The sequence below is a fragment of the Arvicola amphibius genome, chromosome 9 (assembly GCF_903992535.2).
Source record: "Arvicola amphibius chromosome 9, mArvAmp1.2, whole genome shotgun sequence".
NCBI lineage: Eukaryota > Metazoa > Chordata > Mammalia > Rodentia > Cricetidae > Arvicola > Arvicola amphibius.
This window is the reverse complement of record NC_052055.2, coordinates 23,173,426-23,200,250: the sequence shown is the minus strand read 5'-3', so window position 1 is coordinate 23,200,250 and position 26,825 is coordinate 23,173,426. Positions and strand designations below refer to the sequence as shown.

Below are 26,825 nucleotides of genomic sequence, written 5' to 3'. Positions count from 1 at the left end.
TTGGAGGGATATGTGTGAGTTTGCTTCTAACCTCAGGGGAATGTTTTCAGCCATTTTCAACCATCTCTTGGTAGAGAAGAATACCTTTGGAAACCCTGAGACACTGCCACAGATGAGTGCTCCAAGAAAGGAAGAGCCTTCTGGATTATCTCCAAGGCACTAAGAGCCTTCTCAAATGTGCCTTGCCTTTCACAGAATTTCAGAAACGACTGAAGCAGAACCACAGGATTATTTGTAATGGAGCCAAATGACACACAAGAAACAAACTTCACCTCCTGGCCACATCTATCAATTGTTCCCAGGTAATGACAACAGAGGGCATGAATCTCCAAGGAATTCACTTTCGAGAGGAAGAGGGGGGAAGGGCTTCAGGGAAGTGGCATTTGGATTTGTCTATAGCTCCAATTTCCTTTCATGAATATTTCATTTAATCCGGTATTAATCATTGAGTGGTAATGGCTGTCTCCCCTGCCTCTGTCATTCAAGCAGCCTTTCCTGTCTCCTTCCCATCACCCCCCCCCCACATCTCTGCTCCTTTTATTATCTTCTCTTCATACAATTTCCTTGAGTTTTTTCTCTTTTCTGTTCTCTATCCTTCATACTTCATAACAGCTTAGAATTTGTCTGTCTCTCCTTGCCTCTGTCTTACTTACACACACACACACACACACACACACACACACACACACACACACACCTTTTTACATCTGCTCAATTACCCCATCTTTTAATCAGAAAGGTATCTAAATTCTGGGACTTCTCATCTATATGGGCAAAGATTTAGGGAAGATCTTTATATGCACAGCAAGGCCCAGAAGGATTCTCTTCGTTTCTGCAAGTATCAACCACTAAGGAGCCTGGCATGAACTCCTGTCTAAAGATCTTCATTTTACACGTGATAAGCACACTCCGGTGGAGACACTTCCACCAGGAAATACATGGTCTGAGTCTTGTGTTCACTTGTTAGGTACAAGAGGGAATTCCTTGCAGCAGATTCTGTTAATGTGCCTAAGGAATTGATAAAAGTCAGGTCAAGCAACAGGAAAGGGACACAGAGAAAGTTGAGACTGAATGGGTTTCTTCCCTCCCAGGAAAAAGGGGGAGTTCTTTATATCTTCCTCTCCAAAATCTGCTTGACTTGTTTCCAAGATTATTTTCCCTTCTGTTCCAGACACAGAACCAAATTCCCCTCCCAGCTCATGCCAATCCTCTGTGTTCAGATAATATTAAATGGCCAGAACTTTCTTTCACCTCTGTTTTACAAAATTAAGTAATATATGCTACAAATGTCCCCAAATCTTAATAAACATTAGTTCTCAGTGTATGATTCAATTTTTTTTCATTTTTAAATGTTATTCCCCAAACTTTCCACAATAAATAAGTCCCAATTATTTCAATCAGATTTCTTAAAGTTAATAGAAATCATTCTAGAAATCTTTGTTCATAACTCTGTTCCTCCCCCACAAATCCAAAATGAAAAAGAAAGCTGCATATTAACCTCTTTCTGTCCAGAATTGCCAAGATCTTTCCCTATCTTTGAAGTGACTATTTTAACACAAAGAGATCTTTTTGCTTATAACTCATGTAACCTTCATAACTCTGTAAGCCTAGACAACTGGTCCAATTTTATATGTGAAGAAAAACAGGCTCAGAAAGGCTCCTAATATGCCTGTGTTCATAGATTTCAGACCATATGGAAACCCCAACACATATACCCGATCTCAACAAGGCTCTTCTGCCTCTTGAATTGGCACAGTGGTCTCAGAGCTTTCGTCAGCACGGAAATCCAAAGATGGATGGATGGGATAGTCTGTCAGGGAGCAAATCAAGTGCTGAGCCTAGAGTTGTTTCCATTATTAATGCTGTAGATGTGCTTTCTTCCACATCTAAAGCTAAAGACGGTAGCTTCTTTCCCTGAGTTCACTTCCTAGAACTCTAGCACCTGCTTCCCACCATCCTGAACCAATTTTCACAAGAACTGGTTTACAAAGTCTCCAGTAAGAAAGTCCCCATTTTCTACCACACCTGAGAATTATTTGTTGCTAAAGTTGTCCGCTTCCAGAATAAGTTGGCAATCTAGGGAGTCAAGGCTTGTGGCAAGACCTCAGAATGACCCTGCCTCTTGTAGTGTGGAAGGAATGGGCACTGTCGCCTCTGAATTGGCACTAGATATCCCTAAGATGAAATCATCTCTTTAGAGAGGGCAGAAGTGCCACCATAGGTTGGTTGCCTGTGATCTGTTTTTATTCCCCATTTTGATATGTATACCAACAAAATAAACTCTTGAGTCTCATATTCCGCAGAAAGAATTTCTGTTCAATAATTTGACATTGCCTTTTTGAAAATCGCCTCAATCCCCAGTGTCACTTGATGACAGCAAAGAATTTGAAAGGAAGAAATCAGAAATGACATCTATACGCTGCCGGAGGTAACTTGTCTTATTTTTGTTGGACATTTTTGTTTGCAACTTAACAGAAAAGTCCCCATTTTCTAGCACACCTGAGAGTTATTTGTTGCTGGAGTTGTCAGCTTCCAGAATAAATTGGCAATCTAGGGAGTCATTTACAAATCATCATTGCAATCCAACCTGGATTAGAACCCAGATGATTCCAGTGCAAAAGTTACTTCCTGCTATATTTCCGGAGCTACGTCCAGAGGCTACGCTCTGTACTATAATCCTTAGTGCTTCTTGTCCTTGTGTGTTGGTACTGTGTGTACAAGTGTAAATCTAGAATGAGATCAGGAGTCACTAAAGAAAAGTATAGCTGTCCCCTCATTTTTCTTTGGCCAGTGATCATTACCCAACAGTATAAAATGTAAGACAAGGGACTGGAGAGATCATTCAGGGGTCAAGAGCTCTTGCTGTTCTTGCAGAAGACTGGAATTTGTGTTTGATTCCCAGCACTTATTTTTTTTTGCAGGCGATTAACTGGACATTTATTACTTAGAGGAGAGAGAGAGAGAGAGAGAGAGAGAGAGAGAGAGAGAGAGAGAGAGAGAGAGAGAGGCGCGCACATGCCCAGAGAGGACAGAAAGAGAGAGCGATTCCCAGCACTTATATCTAGACACTCACAACTACCTGTGACTCCAGTTTCAGGGGACCCAATACTCTCTTCTGGCCTCTGAGGGTAACCACAAACAAGTGTAGATGCAGGTACACAGACACACAGATATGCATATTAATAAAAAAATTTTGAAAAAGGTAGATATGTTTTTAATTTTCTGCTAACCATAGTTTTAAGATTTTAAAATGAGATAGTTAAGTTTAATTTATGATATACTTTATTTAATCCAATATATACAAAGTATCAGTACTGTAGCATAAAGACAATATAAAATTTTTTATGAAATATTTTAATTCTCATAATAAAAATCCATCACACATATTGCGAGCCTTTGGAACCTGTTGCAGTTCTTAGGGGTCCTCAGCTCTCAAGAATTTGGTCTTATAACCACCTTTTAGTGAATACAAACCGATATGCCAGCCTTGGGTTCTTTGTCCTAGAGATTCAGGAGACATCAACAACACCTGACAAGTCAGAAATCTGGAGCCTCAGCCTGGCCTTGCTGTGTGCTTGTTCAAACACTTATAGGCTGTAGTTATACTTTAACCTTGGAGGAAAATACTTCCTTCCAATTCCACGTTTATGATGATTGTCTTACATGGAGCATGCATCTCTGCAAGCATTCAAAATATATTTAATAAACAAATGAATAGAATTTGGATGTTCCCTTGGATGTGATGACTACCAGTCCCCACTTTCCCAATAAATCGCTCTATAATCATGACCTTCTTCCCATAATTCCTCTCTGGGTCTAATCTTCCTTGTCAGTAGTAACAATCTCCGGGCCTCACTGCTCTGTAGCCCCTCTTACCACTCACTCATGTTCCATTCACCTTATCTGAGGAGCTATGAACAAACATCAACTCCTACAAATAGATTATCCAAAACACACCAAAATAATGATGCTACGTAAGTTCAGCTTGATGAATCGATGAGTCCACTACTTATAGAACTGGGTACAGGGTTACTTAGAGTACTTGAGGTAACCCCAAAACAGCTACATCACCAGCAAGTCCTCCTCCATCTTGGATGACAACTTCATGGGACTGCACCTTGGATTTCCCTTCATTGAACCTTATACCTTCCTCTATATACGCTAACATTACCTGAGATTACTGGCAGCTGGGACAGGCAGGAGTAAGTAATGGGTAGAATGCCAGCCACATGAGGATCTTGGGGCAGACCCCTTCTACTATGTAGTGTTAGCAGCTCTATTTCCATTACCATAGACCTATTACTGCACAGTCGTGCTTAGATTATGGGTACCTACCTGAAGTTATCTCTAACGCAAGATGGCAATGGGATGGTCATGGTAAACTAAAGGGAACAAAACCCACTGCAGCACCTCTGAAATGCATGCCTGTAAAGTACATGCTGCTCGCAAGCACAGCCTGGCAAGGTTTGTCTGTCTTGCCAGGTCTTCACCTCTATCTGAAACCCACTGCCTGGGGTCCACAATTACAGGGCATCCCGCTGCATGGCATTTGCTCAGCATATGTAATCACCATGTTGGTGGCATCACCACAGCCACAGGAAATTGAAATTGCCTCTTTCAGGTCTTAATAGGGTGTTTCTCAGCCGCTTCCTAGGCAGCTCCTAAGAGGAGGGCATCTCCTTAGCGTTCTCTGCTCTTACATTAATAACAGGGGATAGTGACATACCACTCAGCATAATGTGGGGACAGCTGCATCTCTGTGAGCAGCACACTGCTCAGGAGTAGGCAGATGGGGAGAGCAAGGAACTGAGAGCTTAGGCGAGGTGGCTCTTGCATGAGAATGTCATTTTCAGCTGAGACTTGCAAAAACATGAGAAAATGCATTGTGAGCATTAGACCTAGGCACCTTGAAATACTAGGGTTTTTTTTTTCTGCTAATCTATGCAACGAGAAATTGGAGAGGAGTAAGCAGGAAGTCTGGCAGAGCCTTCAGTGTATACCCAAATTCTGAGCCCAATTTCTGAGAATCTCTGTCTCCAGAACCATGAGCCATAACACCACATCACCTATTGCTGGCTCTAAGAACATCTTTCTCTACTTGTCCCATATCCCAGTCCCATGGGACAGACTGCTAGCCACTTCCTGAGGGGACCCTCATCCCTCAAGATATCTTTGTATTTGCACATGCTCCTTTCCTATCCTCTCGGTTACTAAACTCTACCCAGTGGTTAAAGCTCACTTGATGCCACCTTCTAGAAGCATTTTCCCACCATCTCAGCAAGTTGAGACTGGACCTGTGATCTCTCCTTTCTGTTCCTTCAGAGCCCAGCATCTCTCTTGTCACCCTGCAGAGCCGGTCCCATCTTCTCACTCCTACTGGATCGTAAGATCAATAGTGAAAAGTGTATCTTTTGCCTACACTTTAACACATGTAACAGATTATTGATACAACAAGGAAAATGGGTAGGCCAAATGGTTCAGGTGGTAAAGTGCTTGCCTTGTAAGCATGAAGACCAGGGTTAAATATCCAGAAGTCATTTCAAAATCTCTGGCATGATGGTCCATGTTTGTAAGGCCAGCGTTGAGGAGGTAGAGATCTGCCAAATGGAGACTGGTGATCCCCAGGTGAAAGAGAGAGACCTTATTATCTCAAAGTAAGGTAGATAGTACTCCTGAAGAATAATACCTAAGGTTGTTTTTCAGCTTCCAAATGCACATATACACATGTATATGGGCACACATAGATTCATGTGCATCTAAACACACACACATACACACCCACACACCAAATAGGTAGATAGATAGGTAGATAGATAGATAGATAGATAGATAGATAGATAGATAGATAGATAATTAGATAATAGAATATTGAGGGGGGAAAGGGAGGGGGAAAACCATTTACAAAATAAAGTGAGACTTCAACTATTTTCATCAAATGCAAGCAGCCAAGGCTGAACTCACAAAGAGACTATATTTTGAAATGAGGACTTTCAGGAGGTAATGAAGGCTGAGCAAAATCAATTAGGTTTGGTTCTGATCCAATAGGGCTTCTGCTCATATGCCAAATACGAGCAGGGGCTACACATAGAAAAAACAATGTGAAAACCCAGCAAGAAAGAAATTGACCTTAAACCTTGACCACTGCATTTCAAGGATTGCAAAATGGTATGTTTAGAGTTTAGGCTAACGTATCTATGGAGTTTTGTTATGCCAGACCTAGACTAACAAAGTGAATGATAGACAACTTTAACTCCATGGCATGAACCTAAAGGATGAAAGGGAAAAGAGAACGCATATCAAGGTGTCTCCCCTGTAGAGACCCTGTGGACTGGAGCATGGGAAGCCCACAGCCTCCAGTTGGTCCATCATCAGTGTCCGCAAAGCACTTGCAGTGAGGCCCACTCTCACAGGCTGCTTCTGCCTAGACACTGAGTGTTACTTTTATTAAAACCAAGCTGTTTCCCTGTAGCAGGACTCTGAGTGGAGTCACTAGTCTGGGTTTTATGGCCCTCCTAGCAGAGACCCAAGAGATGACATTTTATGACCTGAGGCTCAATAGACCTCGCCCTCCTTTCCTTGTGGCCTTCACTAGGGCCAGCACTCCCATCACAGCATGGGTTTCTTCCACTCTCCTCACTCCAGCCCATTGTTCTCTCTAAAATGTCTCTTGCTCATGTGATTCTATCTTGGTTTCTGCATGAGCCGTTCTGAGCAAGCTGTTCATAAGGGCTAATCACCCTTTAGTCTCATTCCCTGGATAGATAGCACTAGCAACTTGGAGAGGAAATATTTCATTCCTATTGTCTAGAACAAGGAACTAGGAAGATGGAGAAAAGGGAGTCTTGCCGCAACATACAACAGTAGATAATGATGGAGTGGCATCCTTTCTTCTCAAGCAAAGCATCCATTGCTGTGCCTGCCTGCAGGGCTCAAGATGCCTTTGTTCCTCTACCCTTTTAAGCCCTTCTCCTTCCCCAGCCTGAGAGCAGCTCTTTTGGATGAACCTAATATGGCTCTCATTAAGTTTCTGAAGGGATGTCTCCAAGTGACCTCAGAAAAAGACGGCTGTCAAAATTTCAACCTAAAGCTTGAAACATGATCTTTATGGGGAGAGATGAGAGAGCCATTAAGGAAGAACAGGGGAACATAGTAGAGATGGGCAAAGGTGTCCTGCAAGTGGACCCAGCGGGCCAGTCATAACTTCAGGAATGCATTGCCTCATTTGTCCTCTGACCAGGGCTCCACCAGGAGCTGTTGCGTAATATCACAGCATGGCCACTGGTTACCAGGTGTCTAGGGTTCTTAACTTCATGAGAAAAAAAAAAACAGAGAGAAATGCAGCATTTGGCACACCATTCAGAGGACAAAGACGGATCTTTGTGAATTTGTCCATGCCCCAAAAGCATACAGAAGCTTGGTCAAAATGGACAAATTTTGACTATGTCCCCCACCTGCCAGCAGGCCTTCTCATGCCCCTGGTGGATTCAAGCAAGAGTTCATGTATTAGTAGCTACTACTTTAGGACTTAAATACCTACTTCTCGATTAAGCAAGTTAAAATCAAGTCAACCATCATTTATCTGATCACCTACTTTGTGCTGTCATGCTGGCTACCAAATGCAAAATTTAAGTAAGATGAAGCATTAGGAAACTTCAATACCAGAAGACAGTAAGCAGCCTCATTAGTAATGACAAGTGTTTTCCAGGTTAAGTACAAGGATTCTGGAAGGATCCCGATGAAGTAATAAAGCCTGTGGTTGCTGGTCTATGAGCCTAAGCACTTCCTAGCCTCTCTCAGCTCTTTTGTCTTCTTCCTGCTTTCAAACTTTCATCTCCCTTATTCCTTAAATCCCACTACCAGAGCATTGCCAAAGTCATGGCCCTCTCCTTGATCTGTGCACATATATCCTCGCCAAGTTTACCTTCCATCTCTATCTGACTCCCAATGCATAGTCCTTAGTGACAGCAATTGCTCTAAAATAAACCACAATGATTGCAGAAATAGTAACCATTATCGCAGAATGTATCACCAAGCGTTGTGTGATACTTTAACTGTTTTTACCCACTGAATCTCTCTTCTTTCTTTCTTTCTTTCTTTCTTTCTTTCTTTCTTTCTTTCTTTCTTTTATTTTGTTTTGCTTTGTTTTTGAGATAAAATCTCACATAACATATTGCTCTCAAATTCACTGTGCAACAGAGAATATACGTAAACTCGCCTTTATGTCCCACTTGCTAGAAATCTAAACATGTGTCTACCCTGCCTAGCTAGCTAAGAACCCCATTACCCTCATCTTACAGGTGAAGAAAGGAAGACACAGATGGAATTCTTATATTATTTTAAACCCATGCTTCAAGAAGTCCAAACTGTCAAATAGATAGAGTGGTTATTTAACTCCAGAAGGGACTCAGAGCACAATTTCCCAGAGTCTGTATAAGACCAGAAAATGGACCACATAATATGCCTCTTTGGCGAAGACCTGTAGAAACTGGAGTAGATCTAAAAAACTGCTCTTTTATAAGAAGAACCACATCCATAGAGGAAATTGCCTTTGCAAGGGTCTTGTTCTCACCAGAAAAATATCCACTAAATAAATCATTAGAGAAATGGGAACTTGGAGAAGCATAGAGTTTGAGCTGCAAAGCAAAGCAAACCTTTATTTGAGGTCCTTATCCTGCCCACTTAACACTAAGTCGAACTATTCCCCATATCCCTTTTCCTTTTCCAGAAAATGCTATGTAAGTCTGAAGTTTCACTGCTTTCCTTGAAATGTACTCTATAGACACTTACTGCTTTATGGTTTTGTTTTTGTTTGTTTGTTTGTTTGTTTGTTTGTTGTTTGGTTGGGTTTTTGTAGAAATATAAACAGAAATTTAAAAAAAGAGGTTTCCTTTTCTCTTGCTAATCTGCCTTTTGCTGCACCTAAGAATCGTGGCAAAAAGAAAAGTATCTCTCCTCTAAAGTTCCTTATCTAAAATCAGTGGCTCCCTATTTACAACCACCAAAAACCCCAAACTTCTCAGGATAAATTCAAAAATCACACATATTTCTAGCCCTAGCCCGCTAAGACCCCAGGCCCCAGCAATCAGGACAGCATGAAGTCTCTAGATCCCTCTTGATGTCTCCAGTCTTGTTGGTACTTAACTTTTGCCGCTGGTTGCCTTTCTTGACTAAGGTTTCTGGCAGTGTCAGAAGTTCCAGAAGAGAAATGAAAGTCTCCTCCTTCTAAATTCCCACAGTATAGGTTCACTTCTCCCTCTTCTATGGTCCACCCTGGTTTATACCTTAGGACACATTCACACTGCTGCACAGGCCTGTAAATACCTGGCCACCTTCAGGGCATTTACTTTGAGAATAGGGCCCCATCCATCTCTCAACATGATCCCTAGCGCCAGACTTGGAGTTAACCACATTTGCTGAACAATTCGTTGAAAGAACAGTCCTTAACACAGAGTCTTTAAAAAGATGAAGTTGGGTCCATTGATCTCTGTTAATTCCTGGTCTTTGAAATTTATGAAACATTTGGTACTGTCTAGTCTCTTAAATTGAATAACTTTTAGTTTTCCCTTATCTAAAAGATTTCCCAAAGTCTTGCAACCCACTGATGGGTATAATTTGAGGTGAAGGAATTTACTTCTTCAACAAGCCACCTTTTGCTTTTTAGGCAACGATTCCCAAATTGAAGTGAACAAGACAGTTTAATGGAAGGGAGGGAGGGAGGGAGGGAGGGAGGGAGGGAGGGAGGGAGGGAGGGAGGGAGGACATCCAAAGCACAGGAAGAAATAGGTACTGAGTCAGAATGTCCTGGAAGAATAGGCTGAATTAAAGCAAAACAAAATACCATTTAGTGTGACTACAAACTGTATGGCAATATTAACTCATCTGGAGTTTGGGATTCTCTTACATTAAAAACCTTGATAAGGGGCCAAGTCTCTTTCAGTGTATATGCTAAAAATCTATAGATTTTTACTTCTTTTTCCTTATTTCTGATAATGTGATAATGTGTTTTATTCTCATCCAAGAAGATGCACATGCCAAATATTTTTAATTTAAGCAAATGCCTCAAGACATAGGACACAAGCGTACCCTGTTACAAGGCTATGGGAACAGCAATAACCACGGGACCTACGGAATTAAGTGACAGGGTGAGCACAATGCAGAAGGAGGTGATTTGGTATTTTCATATCATCGTCACTTGGGGTCAGCTTATCAGTAACCTTTGTCATGCCACTGTGTTACAATTTCCCCTTTCCCTCCAGCATCCTTCCTCCTATCCTTCCCTTCCTTCTCTCTCCCCCTCTGTCTCCCCATCTCTCTCACAATCTCTGTCCCCCATTTCTTTCCACCTCCCTTTTCCTCTCTAAATTGGGGATTAACCACCAGTCCTAACCCATGCTAAGTATGCATTCTATAAACTACAACCGGGCCCCTTTGACTTGCTTCCTAATCCCAAATGTCCTGAGAACTAACCACTGTCTCCCCAGGCCAGATCTCCCAGACACATATCTTGAGACAGGGTTTAGGGTGAAGCGATCCTGGTAGGATGAAGTTTAGGCCTAGAAAAGCAGTGGAGGAAAGCAATAAAATCCAGTAGGAGATGCACAGATTAAAAAGTTAATGTAGAGAGAACTAATGATTTCTGGAACAAAAGTTCTTCGGCGTTCTACTTGAGACTCAGGAGGCTGATGCGGCCATCCTCCAAAGTCTATCCATCCTTGGCTAAGGAATTCACTTAGTCCATCAACTGCCAAAACAATTCCATTAGTTCCCTGGAATTTGCTTTGGACCCAGAAAAAAAATCTGTAGGCAGAGTCATGAAAGCTTGGCATGGTAAACCTTTATCTTTCAGAGGAATCAAGGCTTTACAGTGGTGAACCCATTGTGGCTGGCACGCCCCTGCCTCCCTTCAGTATTTAAATGGTTTTCAGTTTAAATTTAGGAAAATATTAAATCTACTTAAACTGGCCTTATCAATGTCTCTTTTCCTCACCAGTAGCTCTGTCGGAAATCATACATGGAAAGATGCTAATGGTGATGTCATTAAAATTGAAATCATGGGTTTGCCCTCACTAAAATATTATGGAACAAGGGAAGCCTCAAGTAAAAAAAAAAAATATATTTAAATTTTTATTTTGGGGACCACTTAAATGGACTAATATAAATCCATGAAGGACTATAAAATCAAAAAAATGATAAGCAATTTAATTTCAACCCTTCATTATGATCTCAGAGAGGACTGACTTTACTGTGTTAGCTGCATGAACATCAGCTTATTGATGCATCAGTTTTAATTTTAAAACAAATATAAAGCAATATTCCAAAACTGCTCTTACGACGGCCATCAAGTTCACAGAGCTGAAATTTACCTTTGAGCTTGTAGGACATGCCGTGCACCCAGCCAAGGCATTCTGAGTAAGAGACTCTTAGTTTCCAATGCATATCTACTTACATTTCATCCTTCGGGTTCCGAGGCTGTGACTTGGGGCAGCTCCCAGAGTTGACTCTTGGCAGGATTCCAAATCTATACCCAAGAGCCCAGTAGCTTCCTCTTTCCCCACCTCCAGATCAATCACAGAAGCTTTCCCTTAGCCCTCTCTCTAAATTTCCCTTTGATCATTATCTTGTCCCTGTTATAAAGCCCGAGCTCTGTCAGGCCCCTTCAGCAGGGGAGACTAACTGTGTGCTAGCAGACTGACTGCAGATTCCTTGGAAGCTGCAGCAATTTAAAGACCGCCTGCTGATGCTTTTGCTCTGCAGGACTTCAAAGGGGAGAGCCACACATTTAAACACCAGGGGGGACAACTGCTGGAAATAGATGCAAAAGCTCCCCCCAGAAGCCTGGTAGTGCAGGCTTTAGTACTTCAAGCAGAGCTGATCCCCAAGGAGGCACAAAACCCAAATGATACCAGTTAAGGACTAGAGATAGGGGCCAGAATGAAATTTAACCAGCTGCTAAATGGCTCTAAACAGAAGAATTCTAACCATTGGACCTCAATTTCCTCCACTATAAAGTGAATGGATTTTTGATCTTTTAAGAGCCTTTCTGTCCTTCCTATATCTAGAAGGGTAGATTTATTTCTGGAAGGATGAATTAATGGATGGATGGATGGATGGATGGATGGATGGATGGATGGATGGGTGAATAGATGGGTGCATGGATGGATAACAGAAAATAGATTACATAGGTAAAAGGAACATAGCAAATGATTTAAAAAATGACTAGGGTTGATGGATGGATGGACAGATGGATGACAGGAAAGAAGAAAGGAGTGAGATCACATAGTAGAAATAACATGAGATATTAGATAGATCCAGAAAAGAGAAGGTCATAGATCGGAGTTCTTATTTCACTGGTTATTGTCAGATTTTGTGTTTTCCAAAATCTACACATAGCCTTAGATTTAAGTTCCCTAGATTGAAATCATCTTACCTACAACTAGAGAAGATTTTCCTGCATATAAGGTTTAAATAAAGTAAGTAGAAATTGCTTCATGCTATTTTACAGATGCCTAGTACTTACAAAATAACCAAAAGTTGCTGAAGTAGTGGAGAAGTTCCTTGGTTCTCAGAATCACCACCAAGCCAAGGTATACGCAGCTGCAGCTCTGAGCATCTGTATGTACAATTGCTGATTAAACATGCCCCCAGAACTTCCCTTAGTTCCCAGTACTGACCTTTGGCATGCCTAGCTCTGTGTGAGGACTACATCCAGTACATATCTGAAGTTAGAAGACTAAGAATCTTTCATGATCATGCTTCCTAAACTTCCTGGGGGCATTTCCCACCAATTCCTGTCATTAACATCTGAGTACTCTAGGACCCTGCTTTCCAAGCCTTCCCCACCTCATCCTAAACCTAGACTTCAGCATCTCTTGGCTGGGCTACTCCAGTCACATTCTAAGTATGTCAACAGGATTTTACCTGTGGTTCCTCTCCTCTTTTAATCTAATTGCCACAGAGAAGCAAATACATTTTCTAAACACGCTTGCAAGCTCAAAACCCTTCACAGGCCTTCTCCTTCACTGAAGATGTAATCTGCACATTTTATAAGGGCTCACAAAGTACCCTGTGCTGTGCCCCAGCTGACTTTCTCAGCTTCACCCGTGTGGTAGTCCCTCTAGGCCAATGGGATCTATTTCTACTGTTCTTTCAGAACCCCAAACATGTCAAGGCAGTCCTTACTTCAGAATCTTCCTCTAGGGTTCTCCTGTGCCATTGCTCTAACCCCTACACACTCCATCCTTTAGGGTAATGAATTCTAGCTATCTATTGTCATGAATATCACTCAAAAAATGTTTTCCTTGAGTCTCCCAATTTAATTTGGCTCCTGGTTATACTCTTTCTTGGAATCATTTGCTATCAATGTATTTTTGCCAGTTCCTTTGTACTAAAACATTCTGGGTTCACATAAGTAACAACTAGTTTCAACTTTTATCTTCAGAACGAAATGGTAATGCCCTCAGGGCAAAGGAGGTATTTGTTTCTGTTGTTCTTAATCAGTGTATTTATACTAATCCGTTAAGTTCCAAATATACAGGCCATTAAATATCTATTAAATTAACTATCATATAAAGAAATTAAGTCAGTGCATTTTCAGTGATAAGGAGCTGGAGGGACAGCTTAGAGGTTAAGAGTGGTTACTGTCCTTCCAGAAGACCCGGTTTCAGTTCCCAGCACCCAGCTGAACAGCCTACACACCTACAACTCCAGCTCCATGTAGAAATTGACTCCCTCTTGTGGGCACCTGCACCAGCATGCACCTACCTCTGCATGTGGGCACACACACACACACACACACACACCCATGCATGCATGTGCACACACACATGAACACTTAAAATCAAGATTTTAAGTAAGTACTAAGATGCAATGTCTTACGAAGGCTTTCTTAGTTCTCTTATAATTAAGCCTTAAAAATTTGGATATCTCTAAGGAGGTTGTTTGGAGCTTTGAAAGGGAATTCAGAGCTGAGGTAAATTAAAAGCACACAGCCTAGAGCTTGAAAACGCTTATTTTCTAACCTTGCTTGCAATTTTTACAAAAGTCTGTTAGTGGTTGCGTAGTGCTAATGAAACTGGAACAGGTTTTAAACTGCTTTCAAATTTACTATGGTCAGGCTGCTCCTAGAATGAAAACACTGTGTGGGAAAAACATCTCCACAATGAACTGCAGGCAACTGGGAAAAGCTGGGAGCAGGAGAAGTGGTCTTCCCCACGGAAAAGCACACCAATTAGTTGTCCAGTGAGGAAAAGTCCTGCAAACATCCATACAGGCAACATTATAGTGACTGAACGAGTTATCTGTAGGAATATATATGTATATACACATACATATATAGATGCAAAAACAATTAGTGGAAAAGGCATCCTTGGGTTTGAAAGAGGATGGAGAGGGGTTTATTGGAGAATTGGGAGAAAGGAAAGGACAAGGAGAAATGTTTTAATTACAATCTTAAAAAGGAAAAACTTAAAGACTTTCCCTCTAAGTCATGTGATCATCTCAGAGTAGCTGAAACAACAGCACTTATTTAAATGTTTGACTTCAAAATCCACACAAAGAACAAATTTAGAATCTGAAGCAATTGGTGGAAACAATATATTCATAAGCCATGCAGACTACTGACAGGTTTTATACATCCAAGCCCGAATTCTCAATTTTCCAAAAATTCAACTTTCACCTGGGTACCATCTTCTTCCTTAACCATTTCACACTACATCTTATGCTTGTTGATTAGATTATGATGCACACTGCATGAAAATATTTGCAAAGTGAAGAAGAAATGGACATTCATAATTCAACCAATCTGAGACCATACCCATGCTAAAGCCCAAAGATGACATCTTCTGTATTGATCATGGATGCTGTCTTGGTTTCTCTTCCTATTTTTGGATAAAATATTCCAAGAATGGCAGCTAAAGGGAGAAAAAGCTTGTTCTGACTCTTGGTTAAGGGGCTCAGCCCATCAAAGTGGGGAAGTTAAGGCGGCATCAGCTAGAAGCAGCTGGTTGTCTCACATCCATACCCAAGAAGTAAAAAGCTAATCAATGCATGCTGCTGCCCCTCAACTTTCTTTCTTTCTCCATTTGAATCATCTAGGATTTCATCCCAGGAATAAGACCATGGGTAAACTTTCTACTCAATTAATACTGTCATATCACAGGCCTGTCCAGAGGCTCAACTCCCAGATGATTCTAAATTCCATCAATCTGACCTTCGCACACATCTATAGCAAGACTAGACATTGTTAGTGGTGACATTCTGTACAAAAGGCAAATATCAATGTTCTTGCTGATGTTTATAATTCCCAAACAGCAAACAATGGCTTCCCTTGCAGTGCTAATTCAGCAACTGTCCCTGGTTAATAATGACCGAGTGATTTAAAAGTTTCAAAGGCAACATGTACAGTTTGCCAAAGTTGACTTCCCAACAAAGCCCAGTCCAGTTAATATTTACAGACTAACACACTCACCTCCACTGAAATCCCGCCTTACACATCAGCCCTCGGAGGAACGGCTCATGCCAGAGGTAATGCTGGACTCCAAGATAAAGAGTAACCCAGCTAGAAACACACGTCTGGTTTCTATTAACTGGTATTGCAACAGTCTCTTCAAAGGCAAAGAACAATTTCCCCTCCATACCTCAAACAGATTGCTTTCTCCAAGGTGGCGGATACAGAAAAAGCTCCTAGGCCAGAAAGTACAGCCTTAAGTTCCAGAGTTGTCTGGTAGATTAGTTTTAGACAAGGTTTTTGTTTCATTTTGCTTTTGGTAGGGGTGATTTCTTTTTAATGAGACATGTAACATCTGTTTACTGTGAAGGGGTAAAGAAATTGAGAGTCTACAATTGCTGATTTTGAAAATATATATGAAAACAAAATGAAGGTATGTGACTGATTTTCTTTTACTGTTACATGGCAAACCTTTTTCCACACATTATAATGCTCTCTGGTAACCAATTGAAGGGATACCTAGGTATATAGTAAATATATCCCCATTAACACTCCGCAAGCAGGTAGCTTCCAATTTTTTCTCTATTATAAACATTCTAGAGCTAAGCATCTAATGTGAGATTCCTCTCTGTATGCTGTGAATATGTTTTATTACCATTGGTTAATAAAGGTTCTGCTTTGGGCCTATGGCAGCACAGAATAGAGCAAGGTGGGAAGTCCAAGCAGAGATAGAGGAGAAAAGCAGGCAGAATTAGGGAGGTGCCATGTGCCTTCCAAAGGAGAAAGGTTCCCTCCCCGGAACCTTACCAGTAAGCCACGAGCTGCATGGTAAAATAGAAAATAATAGGAATGGGTTAATTTAAGGTGTAAGAGTTAGTTAATAAGAAGCCTGAGCTAATAGGCTGAGCAATGTTTTAATTAATACAGTTTCTGTGTGATTATTCCAGATCTGGGCAGCTGGGAACGAACAAGCAGCCTCTGTTTATAAACATCCATTCGACAGCTCTCTCTACAAAGATTTATTAAATATATACAATGCCAGAGATGTGGTGTTGAAATTTGTGTTTACATCCTTGATTATTTCTTTAAGATATGTTAAAAAGAAATGTAACTGATCTGACCATCCTTTCCAGATTTTCACTGGAATCAGTTGTTCTTCCAGAGAAGTGGTACGTATTGGGCCTTCTATTAACTCCATTCCGTCTTCACCAATGATTCTCTCATAGTGAAATTCACACGAGCAACATAACACTCTTATGGAAAAATGAAGCCTCAGCTCCCAGTCTCTAGACCCTCTCTCCTCAGTCAGCAACTGTGTTAGGTGAGGCCTGGCTCTGTGCTTTAACGATCTCTTCCTATTTCTTCCATAGTGACTAAAGTCTGAGAGCTACTGATTTCAAGCACAAGAAAGAGAGTCGTGAGTGGTACTTCCTACCAACTGCTGTATCCCCTCATCACCTCACTGACATCCTTTCTCAGTAGCCTTTCCTGACACTGCCTGAGAGCTAGCGCTGCACAGAGCTACCCGTGGGATTTTAAGCCTGTTGTTGAAACCACTTGTCAAGAAAGCAAACTCTATAACTGAGTTGGCTAGAGTTCCGAGATAAGTAGGGAAGACTGATGTGCTCATCTGCAGGTAGACTGGGCAGGACCGCACACAGAGCTTGGACCTTGAGCTCGGAGACCATACAGAGCTAGAGCCATTAGCTAGAAAACTGCCCAGAGCATTCGCTTCATTTCCCTTCAACTCTATGACCCTGGGAAACTGCATTATTCTCTTAATCTTCCATTTTCCCTCCAGTTAACCAGGCATAAAATATCCCATCCTGCATGAGTTGGGAATTTCACATACACTGAGCTATGTGAAATGTTTTTGAAGCTGTAAAGTCCTGTCCACATTACAAGCAAACATTTATCATCAGAGCCCTGGCCCTGGGTATTCGGGAAGGTTGCTCTTCCCTTGCAGGGTCCCTCTTCCTCATCCTAACCATGAAATTCAGTTTTTCCTGTGAGCCTTCAAAGGCCCCATTTATCAGCTGTCAGAGTACAAAGCAAACAGTTTCCTTGGCCTCCTTTTGAGGGGTATCACTTACACTTCCCAGTTGGAATATTATCCTTCTTATCGGCAGACTCCGGAGATGCATGACCAGCCACCTTCCTAAGTTATATGGAAAATTACTTAGATGGAGCATTCTAGTTGCAGGGAAATAAACAGACTGTGAAAATTCAACACACTATTGGAAAAACATGCATAATATTTAGAGTTCAAAGACAAGAAAGCACTCAAAGGCTGATGTTTTTACTGGGATAAGGAGGGTGTCTTTGACCACCATACAAATAAATGGTCAGAAGAGAACTCTTGGGTGTCTTTTGCATACATGATTCCCATGGCTATTCTCACTGCAAAAAAAATAGCAATGACTTTTCAAATATGAATCATACTCCATGCCTATCTTTTATAAACATTTTTAGATGTAATTAGCTAATAAGCTCTATGACTATTAGGCAAGCTACTTAAACTAAGATACAGTTGCCTTCTCTAAGAAAGAGAGATAAGGATATACTTCATCTCAAATGGCTCAAGATTTATCTTAGAGGACCTTATCTAACTCTTGACCATGTACTCTGCTGAAATTCCCAAAAACTCACATCTGATGCCTATTGCATATTCAGGGAATCATGCTCCTCTTTAGGCAGTTTAAGTGTAAACAGGGCACAGACATGAAAAGGACTGGATGATACCAGCAGTCCTGGGTGGAAAAGTGGGGAAATTATCAATGGACATACACACACACACACACACACACACACACACACACACAGAGAGAGAGAGAGAGAGAGAGAGAGAGAGAGAGAGACAGACAGAGAGAGACAGAGAGAGAGAGACAGAGAGAGAGAGACAGAGAGAGACAGAGAGGAGTGGGAATTTCAGATCATAAGACTTATACAAAGAAAAAGGCACATAGTAAGACTCTTTGTTATGGTAGTAATCAAAGAGTAATCTAAGACTGGGAAGCCAAGAATGGCTTCCTAATGAGGTCACATTTAGGCTAAGATTTCAATGACATGAAGCAACCAGCAAATTGCTCTAAACAGAAGGTGTAACCAAGGGATAGGCTTTGGAAAGACTTCTAGGCTCAAGTAAACATGAAATGTTAAGGATACCAGGAACAGCACGGGTTTAATATGGATCAGTGAAAACGGGAAATCAGGAAGCAATCAGAATGCCAAAAATCAAACTCAAGATTGTAGTAGACAGGATTTTGAAGTTTGCTTTTTCCAGTGGTAAAGGAGATGGTAGTAGGCTTTAGACAGAAGAGCACTTTGGTCTTGTTTTATTCTCTTAGAAGACAACTCTGAATCCTTGATGAACTGTCGGTGGCCAGATGAGAAAACCAAAGGGAGATCTGTGAGGATGGTATTTGCTGAGGTTCACTGATTTCGATTGGCATAGAAAGTGGGGAATTTGGAGGGGACATAATATGAGGATGTTTTGAATGGAAGGTCAAGAGAATGATGTGCTCAATTCAATGTGAAAGTTGGCAGAAAGAAAAGCATCAAGAACAAGGCAAATTTCCAACATGAAGTATGAAAAAGTTACTTTCCCTTGGTGGAAAGATAAACTGGAAAAAGAAGCAAAAGAAGGAAGGAAGGAAGGAAGGAAGGAAGGAAGGAAGGAAGGAAGGAAAAGAAAGAAAGAAAGAAAGAAAGAAAGAAAGAAAGAAAGAAAGAAAGAAAGAAAGAGGGAGGAGGGGGAGAGGGAGGGAGGAAGAAGGAAGGAAGGAAGGAAGGAAGGAAGGAAGGAAGGAAGGAAGGAAGGAAGGAAGGAAGGAAGAAAGAAAGAAAGTAAACAAACCAGAAGTCTGAATTGGACCTGTTATTTGGGGGATACCTAAAGACATTCCTGGGTGATGTCAGACTGGCACTTAGTCATGAGAGTCTATGCTTCCCATGTATGTTCAGTCCTAGAGTTAAAATCCCAAGACTCATGGTATCTCAAGTTCTCCTCAAGGACTGGGAGCACTAACATGCTCTCAGTGTTGTATGCCCGATTTGTTGTTAGTTCCCAGGAAAATACAAGAGAGCAAAAAGACCTTCCCACTAAGCTATCACACTGCATTCCTGGAATGGGAGAAAGGTTAGTGCATAAGTCCCTTTAATTAGCATGATCATCCACCACACACCCAGCCCTCTCCAGTCCTCTGTAACTCTGCTACTCCTAAACAGGAATGAACCATCTATCTTGCTCGTGGGACAGTGGAGTCTGGAAGAAAATAATGTAAATAGAAAGCAAAAGGTCTGCATTCTCACCTCATTGCAAAGATGGAGAAGGCCCATATGACGGGCTTATTAACACACTCAGCATCAGGACCCAGGGCTAAGTTCTGGCTTTTAGGCCTCAAGTGTGTGAGTCTATCTAATCGCTGCAGAAGGAAATGTAATTCTTTTCAAAGCCAAGCATTACTATGAGGAAATGTGTATGAAGCCGAAGATAGCAGAGAGAAAAGTCTCTCTGCTGCTGCAACTGGATGATAGCAACTCAAAAGCAAGGTCATGGATGGCTGCTTGCTTTGTGACCGCCCACCCTAAGCCTTAACAGATGTTCAACATCAAATTTTCTACCTGTGACATCGTACAGTCAAAATTGTGAGAGCACTGTGCCATAGAGTGGATACTGCTAGATTCAAAATTGTCCTCTAATGACCATATTAAATGTGTCCAAGTCCTTAGCCTCAGTTTCCTATACTGCAATATGGGTATGATAAAAAAATTTTACAGGTGTAGATGTGAAATTTCATTGTGAGGGCATTGCAAACACACATTGTGTACAGGGGATTTGATGAATGCTCCCGAAATATCTTAATCGGGAAACCAAGATTGGCATGGGAGTTGACTGAAATCTTAACTTACTTAGGGAAGCAGTCAATGGGTTTTGTTAAGGTGGATATTGCCAGTATTTGGCAGAATAGAAGTTTTATACATGTGTGTAGAATGAACAAGTACATAGAAAAATAGCTGTGTAAAGCCATTGAAGGACACGCTAGAGAACCTCTGTGGGGAGGGGTATAAAACCTTCCTTCATACCACAGGCCCTTCCCCACTGAGCTCAGCTGGTGCCCAGAAGTAGGAAAAATCAACTTTATGTTTCAAACTTTCAATAGCATCTTTGTTCAAGAAGACTGACATTGGAGCTCAATGGGAGAATAAAAAAGAAAAGTTCCCGTCACTATATAATTACCTCAGGTTTCTTCCTCCCCTCTGACTAAAGGAAAGGCACACTTTGACAAAGGAAACATTAAAAACTGCTTCTGTTCTGTCAGGTTTTTGAAAAAAAATGTCATTGTGAAGAGTTCTCTAAATACAATCAGATCACACAGCAGGGAGAATATTCACTGCCACAAATTTCTGTCACCTTGTAAAAGTGAAATTGCACAAAACGTTCAAGTGTTCTTAAGGTAACGTTTCACCAGAGTGTATCCACTCAGGGCACTTGATTGGGCAGAATGCTAGCAGACAGTCCCAGGAAGGCTGTGTTTGGGGAAGATTAAGGTATAAACTAGGGTCAAAGGTGAAGAACAATTCTTTATTATGAAGCTGTTTCTTTTTTCAAACACGAATATGTCTCGTTAATCTCAAGTGGAGGGTGAATCATGATCCACAGTCATCAGATTCCCAGAGCATCTCCCAGGACTTGTCGCAATTTGGGAAATGGTGTCTGGAGTCAGCGAAATAAACATGATACACTTTTGCTGTAATTTGAATCTTAAACGTTCCAGCAAGGACTTGTGGGTTAGACATAGTCACTGGACTGTGATGCTCTTAAGGAACCTTTAGGACGTAAAGCTCAATGTCAGTAGGTTAAGTCATTGGTAGTGTACTTTGGAAGGAATATGGGTCCTCTGATTCCTGTCTGCTCCACTCCTTGCTTCCCAGTTACAAAGAGGTGAGCAGGCTTTTACAGCTTCCTCCTGCCATGCTGTACTGTGCTGCTGCAGGCCCAAGGCGACAGGACCAAGTGGCAACAAACTGAAAGCCGTAAAACCATTACCCAAAGTATATATTTCTTCTTTTGAATTGTTTATCTCTGGAGTTTGTTGTTTTGTTTCTTTCTCTTTTAAATTACATCAGTGGAAAACTAACTAGTACAACTTTCTAAATCCTTTCTGGACATAGGAAGTGTTCATTTCTTGTCATTCATAACTCAAACAAAAGCTACAAATACCCAATCATCTGACAACTTCATAAATTTACCGATCCATATTAGAATTCATTTATTCAACCAGATATGTAAAAAATTGTTATGGAGTATATATTGTAATAAAAAATTTATAAAATTGGGGAAAGAAGGTAAAATAATGCACCATATTCATAAGAACTCCCTTTTGAGGGAGAAGATGGAGTTGTACTTGGATATGAGAAGTGGACCTTGACTCTGTTCATCTCCTCACCTGGCCAGTAGGTTCTCAGTTGTGCTCCCTGATATTACCAGGATAGGCAAACCATTGTAACAGCTGACGCAATAAGGGTCACCCCTCCGTAACTCAGTTCCTGAACCCTGCCAGTGCTGCATAAACACGACGGTGATGAACTCACAGGTAGATTCTAGCACACCGCATTTGTAAGAACAAGGACGGAACTGATATTTGTGGACTGATACCTTGCTGACAGCTCGTGACAATGTTTAAGCTGTATGTTTATGAGCGGCACTATTCCCTATCTCTGCTTTATTGATTAACCTTTAAAAGTTTAAAAAACAAAAACCCAACTTAAGACTGAAGACAGGTTTGGATTGGGGGTTTCTGTCTCTGTTAAGTTACCGTACGATAGTGATGACAGGCCAATTACCTTCCCTGGGGCTTCATTCTCTCATTGGTATCCTTGAGTCCATAACACTATCTCCTCTGGAGCACTGTCAGACCACTGAGTCGAGCAAAGTGTGAAGTATGTTGAAAGCAGTGGCTTTTCTGCAGGCAACTAGACAAGATTCACTGTTTTTAGTAGGGATGTATTAGCTATTAGTGATGTACAGAAGAATATTGTCCTTGTCTGACATGAGGAGCAACAGGGGAAGCCTTTCTCCACCATCATGGCTCTTAGCTCTTGCCAGATTTCTTAAACCAGCATGAGGTTCATTCAAGCCTCTGGCCAGGTCACTGAGACCAAAACAGCCATGTGACTACCTCTCAACCATCCCATGTTATGTATCTCCCATTTAGCACCACTTCCCCTACGAAGCTTCTGAGTGCCAGGCATAAAGGATTGGTGACCCTGGATCTTGAACTCACATAGTCCTCCCATTTTTCTCTTTCCTATTTTCCTCTACAGATCAAGGCCATGCACATTCAGGTACCCTGTCTGCAGCATGGACCATAGCTCTGCCCCCTCTAAGATATAACCTTAATTTTTCCTTCTCCGGTCTCCCGGATTATGGTTGGCACACGTTGGTGTCCGATAAATATTTGTGATATGGTTGACTAAAGTGATTTGGGGAAGCAGCACCAAGGTCTGAGCATCCCCACAGACAAGTCAACCACAAGTGACAGGTCGCACTGTCCCTGTCTGAGTGACCTCTAGAGAGAATCCTGACCACCACGATTACTAGTCATCAAGGGATAATATTATAAGAGTCTTATCTGTATTTTTGCACCACAGGGAGAATTCTATGGATGGCACCAGAATTATTTCTCACACTTTCCAGCCATAACAACAAATAAAACATGTGCCATCATTTCTCAAAGAGTCTGTGAAAGAAAAATACCCTTGAGAGAGTTATACCCCACAGATGATGCCTGGAGTAGTCTAGACTCCCACAGAATACAAGAACACTGTGTGAAAAGGAGCCTCAGGCACAGACTAGTCCATCCCTGTTGTTTTACAGGTGGGGGTAACTAATACACAGAACTTTCTAATTTTCAGATTCATATTTTTTGTGGCGCTTTTTATTCTTATTGCTTTGCTTTAGATTTATTAGACTTTAAGACATACAATATTACTCAGGAAAAACATTTTATTGCACTTTAGACTCTTACAAGTACATATATAGCTAAAGTAAAATATGAAAGTTATTAAGAAGGAAAATTATTACATAGTCAAAACCCAGAGTGGGGAGAACAGTTTCACCCTTTTCGATAAGAGCTGTCCATCTAATGGAAAGGGTTGCATACAATTTCTAAGGATAGAGAATTATCCCAAGGTAGGCCCACGCCTGAAGGAGGCCTGGGTGGAGTAGGGAGGAAGGTATCAATTTCAAATCACTGACAGAATGAAAATGATGTTTTATAAAAGAGTCATCTGTTTTATAAACTCTGTGGGCAGTTCCCAGAGACATCTATAGCTGCCCTCTCTTCTGACTAACTCCAATAACTCCAGAACCTGCTTTACTTTATTTGAGCCATCCCCTGCCGGTTTTTGAGAAGAGGGTGTGAAGGCTAAGCCAGCATTGCTGATCCCAGCCCTGGATAGTGACATTGGAGAAGGGCTCGAAGGAACATCAACAGCCATGCTGAAAAGTCAGAATCATATCCCCAAAATAAAGAGACAACCAAAGGGGTTTTTACCTGGAGAATGAAAGAAGGCTGTATTTAGACATAAGAATGTCTCATCAGTACAGTCGGGGGAAGATTTAATTGTTTCATTCATAGAATGGAAAGGCCCTTCTCAGATCTGAAGTATTTCACAGTATAGATACATAGCTATGATTCAGGCTCCTATCCAAGCAAAGAATAAAATAGAGAGAATCTGAGATCAGCAGCCATGACATCAGACAGGCCAGTGTTTAAGTTCCTAATATCTAAGATGCCTGAGATTTGGGGTGCATCTCTGACCTATTCAAACTTCAAATTTCCTCATTTGCAAGTGGGTATATAATAGTGCCACCCCGTGATGTTGGTGGTGATGTTTAAAACCAGTACCAACTGTTAACTATTTACAAAGGTCAGGGCTCCTAAAGTCTTGTTCACTTACACTGAAGTTGATGTCACAAGGAAAACATTTTACTTACTCAATAGGTCTTGGTTAATTAGTCTGTGACCGAAGAAACCAGTTTTTAAGATGCTACTTCTCTATCTTATGTAAGATGATGAAGTACATCTTCAGAGAATGCTATAAAGCACAGTGGCTATTTTCATTGGTTTTTTTCTATGTTTGTATATTCATAATTATCAACTGTAGGAGTTCCAATGTTTACGATATTTGAAACCTGCCAATATCAAGCCTTCTTTACATCCAAACTGGTTTTCCATCTTCTAATGACAAAGCTAGACAAAGGCAGGGCCAACTCCTTCACAGCATCTAGCCCTAGGGAGCTGTGTAGGGTTGTACAGCTGAGCCGGTCACTGGGACACAAAGACCTGGAACACAGGTTTCCCTCCGACATTTCTCGGCATCCAACCAAACTCATGCAGTGTTTCCATTCATCCCCACTGAAGTTTATCAGCTAAGCAGCAAGCAGAGGGAAGAGGTACGGTGACATGGCACATGCCCAAAGGGGCACAGGGCTGTTCACGGGCATGCACTGGATCTGGAGCCCTCAGTTTCTAGATGAGTCAGATGAACAGTCTGATGGCCTCCTTCAGTTTTGACAATACACAGAAAATCTTACACAGCAACCCACATGCAAATATGTGAACTGATGCTCTGTCTTTCAGTCAGCGAACCAGAACTGGAGCAGAAGCAGTGTAAAAGGCTTTACCAGTCTAGGCAAAGAAGAAATGTCCATGCCATGTACAGAAGTCGGAGGATGTAGTCCTGGCAAAGGCAATCTCCAGCTGACACACACGAAAATTAGTCATCTACCCGTATGCCTAATTAGAGATAGAGGCCCATGACTTTGGGTCTCCAGTGTTTCAGGTGATTACACGCTGGCCCCAAACAACACTCAATGAGTTGATCTTGTTTAAGAGTCAGGAGGTATATCTAGATGTGAGGCTTTGCCAATTGGTATACAAGGTAAAAATGGTTTACTATTATTTTAATTATGTGATGCCCTGTTGTTTGTACTGGGCAGCAGAACCGGCCACAGAGCACACAGCTTAATCACCATCCTATTCCAGAGGCACACACTTCCAATTTCACCACACCCCTCTGTCTGATTAAAGCCACTCCAACTTTCTCAAAGGCCACAGTTTTGACTAATTGTCACCTTCATAACTCAGCTTGAGGAACCCTTTAGTAAGGGTTATTGTGCAGTGATGTGAAGTTTCAGGTTGGAGATTGAACAATAATATAAATAAACTTAATGCCATTGGATTACATACTTAAAATTATTTAAATAATAAATGTTATATGAATGCTATCATAAGAGCACCTTTTACTAAAAATCATTTTAACTATTAAACTCATACTCAAACTTACTAGAGCTGCTTTTTGTATCGATTTTAGAATAAAGGCTAATATACATAAAGAATATACATAAATATAGGCAAATACCAAAACTACCACATACCATCTTATTATAGCAAGTGTTTTAGAAATAATCCAAGATGGCTCAATGAATAAAATCCCTTGGCAGGCTGAGCACCCAAACTCAATTCCTAGAACCCAGCTAGCTATAGAAGGAGACAACAGACTCCACAGAACTGTCCTCTGATGTCTGCATGCATGTTATGCCCCCCAAACTGTATACAACATGCATGCACAATAAATTAAAAAAAATGTTTAAAATTTACACAAAAAAAACAGATGGCAGACTCAAATAATAGAAGTCAGACTATCTCACCTTTACAACCTCTCTGCTCTCTAGCTTCTAGGAACAGTTAGACACCACTCTCATTATGAAGGACCCACCATCAAGACAGTTCTATGGCCTTTAAGAACTGAAGACCAGAGGAGAATTAGGTTTCCCTTGGGGCCATCAAAGTTTGCTCTATTTCTACTATTCCTGGCCTCAAAAAGAAGCCATTCTGTCCACTCCTTCAAAGGATTTCCTTTTCAGTTCAACTCACTGGGAGCTAGTGAGAAGGTAAAAGAAATTGGTCCACTGGCCCACAAAAGACATTGCTGTTATCTGCAGGCAGGGCGATATCATGGCAGTGAGACACCTGAGTCTACTCCCAACCAACCCTGGATACCAAGCCAAATACTAGCATCAAATTCACCCAAACTTCAGAGAGGCCTTTTGCCTCTGATGAGTGTATTAATAAACAAATAAATGAGTGCACAGAACAGGAGGCTGGAAAGAAGTCTATGTTGACTTTCGCCAACTTCCCTCTGCCTTGCCCCCCGCCCTTGAGTGTCAAAGGTCAGTCCTACCTCGTTATGGACCCTTCCCCTAACGGCTCAAGTTGTCAGGCTTTGGTTTGGTTTTGGTTTTATAACTTCTCAACTCTCAAACAATGAATCTTTCTTGTCTTTCAGAGTAAAGTTGGATGCACTATGTTCT

The 26,825-nt window shown here is 41.3% G+C and overlaps 1 long non-coding RNA gene across 1 annotated transcript; it reads left to right on the top strand.

Moving 5' to 3' along the window:
* Positions 1 to 26,825, top strand: LOC119823452. Its single transcript, XR_005286952.1, has 3 exons — positions 1 to 302; positions 25,093 to 25,294; positions 26,801 to 26,825. It is a non-coding gene; the product is annotated as an uncharacterized LOC119823452 (long non-coding RNA).